The 2,862-nt window shown below is 50.4% G+C and overlaps 1 non-coding gene across 1 annotated transcript; it reads right to left on the bottom strand.

Moving 5' to 3' along the window:
* Positions 1-1,746: 1,746 nt before the first annotated feature.
* Positions 1,747-1,934, bottom strand: LOC129709980 (U2 spliceosomal RNA). Its single transcript, XR_008725609.1, has one exon. It is a non-coding gene; the product is annotated as a U2 spliceosomal RNA (small nuclear RNA).
* Between the last annotated feature and the right edge of the window lie 928 nt (positions 1,935-2,862).

Genomic DNA, 2,862 nt, shown 5'->3' with positions numbered 1-2,862 from the left:
CACGACAGTCATTGCCTTTCGACCACACCGACAGTCCGTGGGGCCACCATCGCGACCACCTCCGATAGCAGCGGAGGTGTGGCAACCCGCACTCCTGGAGAAAAGTCACATCTGCCTTGACCATGGCCAGGTACTGTAAGGCATTAACACATCGCGCAGTGCTCTTCACACTGCGCACGTTTAAAGATGCCAGTTTGAGCTCCATTGTCTTTTAGAGTCACTGACCATTTTCGTGTTCCCTCATGCCCACCGCTTCGGTGAATTAGCCTCACCTGTCCTGGGCTCAGGTACCCGGCATCCTCAACGGGTTGGGTTTCCCGTGTCGTAACCCAAGGTGTCGTTGGGGGGGGGGGCTGCTCGTTTCACCCCCTTCTGGGTGCGCCGCTTCCCCCGTCTCTCGTGGCTGGGGCACGGTGACAAACTTACTGCTCCCGGTTCCCCGGAGCTAGGGCCCATCGGCCGCTACAATGCTCCCGGTTGTCCGGAGCTGGGCCCCATCGGCTGCTGCGGTGATCCCGGTCTCCAGAGGCTGGGGCCCAACGGCTGCTGTACTGCTCCCGATGTCCTGGGGCTGGAGCCCCTCGACCGCTGCTCTGCTCTCGGTCTCCTGGTGCTGGTGGACAATCGGCCTGGACCTTCTCCTTTCCTCCCCGGTTTTCTTCTTGTGGGGTTTCCCGGTCGCCTCATCCTCCGACGAGGAGAGGTTGCTGCCTTCTGTCAGGGAGAGAGACCGTTTTTTGGGGGGGTTTTTGGGCTTGCCAACCCCTTCTGGCCTCTGCTCCTTGTGCTGACCCCTCTGGTGTTTTCCATACGTCACCGTCGTCCAATTCTGCTCTCCCCCCTCCTCCATCGACTCTCCCTCCTGGGCTTGGTGCTGGAGTTCTCTTGGCACTTGGGGGCTCGAGGTGTTTGAGGTGGTTGGGCTGTCCTCATCCCTGTTCCCCCTTTCTGCTGGGGACTTGGCAGTGGTAGTGGGTGTCTCACCTACCCTGGGGGTGCTGGAAGCCGCCCCTCTTGTCGCCTGTGCGTAAGTGCAGGCTCTTTTTGGGCAGGCCCTGTAAAGGTGGCCTCCCTCCCCACACAGGTTGCAGTTCTTGCTGGCCTGACAGTCCTTTGTCTCGTGGCCCTCCGTCTTGCAGTTTTTGCAGACCACTGCAGTGCATTGGGCCACCACATGCCCAGGCTTGTTACATCTTCTGCATAGTCTGGGCTGCCCCACGTAACTCAAATAACCTCGGTTTCCTCCAATTGCAAACACCGAGGGAGGGTGGAGGAGAGCTCCTTCCTTGTCCACCGTCAGCTTTACCTTGACTTGCCGCTTGCTCGTCCAAATCCCATGCAGGTCCTTCACGTCCACGCAGTTCCCTGCTCCTTCGACGTAGCGAGCAAGGAAGGTGAGGACATCCACTACGGGCACATGTGGGTTGAACATGTGCACCGTGATCATCCTTTCTGTCTGGTTTGGGAGGGTGAAGAGTGGCTGCACTTTCAGCAACAACAGCGGAGCTTCATTCCCCTTCTCCTGGAAATCTTTCATAAACTTTTGCCATCCCGTCGGATGCATGAAGGTAACATCGAAGTATTCATTACCCGGGAAGTCCTGGAGGCAGTAGATGTCTTTGGCCTCAAACTTGCAGGTCTCCAGCAAGACCTTCTTCACGAACAGGTCTCGTGAGAAGGGAATCCCCTTGCTGAGGTCCTTTACACTAATCCTCAGGGTATTGCGGATACCCTGTCCTCTCGCTCCAATTGCAGCTGCCATTGCTACGATTCTACACCGCAATCTGCAGCTCTTGTCCTTAATGGACCGTCAGGACTGTTCTAACAAGAACAGATAGCCCCTTTCACTGTTCTAATAAGAACAGATGTTCTCTTTTACCACTGATAAGAACAGATACTACACTTGATCTTAGCCAAAAGGCCGAGAGATTTATACGATCTGAAGAGAAACCAGAGTTAAGGGCTAGTTTGTTGATCTGACACCATAATACAAGGTTCTGATCTCTCCAGTGCTCTCTGTCTCATTGTTGTTCATTGTTGGTTGTTGTTGAGACACCTTTGGGAAAGTGTCATTATTATTTGATCAAATTCAATTTGAAGATCTAAAGTGATTTAGTTTGATATGAAACTGGGATCTTAAATATATACAAAACAAACTACAAAGGTGTGAGGCATGTGCAGGAAATTACTTTAAAAAAATTGGCAGTAAACAATTAATAACTAACAATTAAGAAATTAATACATAATTTGCAACGTAACCTTTTAATGTACAAAGATACAACAGGTAAAGAGGCTAAATAAATTAAAGACTATTAGATCAAAGAAAATTTTGCAACAGAGCAATGTGTTTGAAAATTGGATAAGATTCAGAATTCAGCAAAGGAAGACCAAAACATTAATAGCGAAAGGGAAAGTAGATCATAAGAGGAAATGATAAAAATAGCAAATGTTATTTCACAGGAATAAATAGGAAAAGTTATATTGGGAAATAAGAACAGGGGCCATGCAGCACGCAAAAAGGCCCTTTGGCCCAACTAGCCCATGCTGACCCGCATACCCCATCTACACTAGTCTGTGCTTGACCCATAACCCTTTAAACCTATCCTATCCACGTACCTTTCCAAATGTCTCTTAAACCTCTTGACATGGTCCCACTCGAGATTAGTGGGCAAAATTAGAGCACATGGTATTGGGGGTAGGGTATTGACATGGATAGGGAACTGGTTGGCAGACAGGAAGCAAAGAGTAGGAATTAACGGCTCCTTTTCGGAATGGCAGGCAGTGACTAGTGGGGTGCTGCAAGGCTCGGTGCTGGGTCCCGTTATTTACAATATATACTAACGGTTTAGATGAGGGAATTAA

The sequence above is a fragment of the Leucoraja erinacea genome, chromosome 26 (genome assembly GCF_028641065.1).
Source record: "Leucoraja erinacea ecotype New England chromosome 26, Leri_hhj_1, whole genome shotgun sequence".
Lineage (NCBI taxonomy): Eukaryota > Metazoa > Chordata > Chondrichthyes > Rajiformes > Rajidae > Leucoraja > Leucoraja erinaceus.
This window is presented reverse-complemented; position numbering and strand designations above follow the sequence as displayed.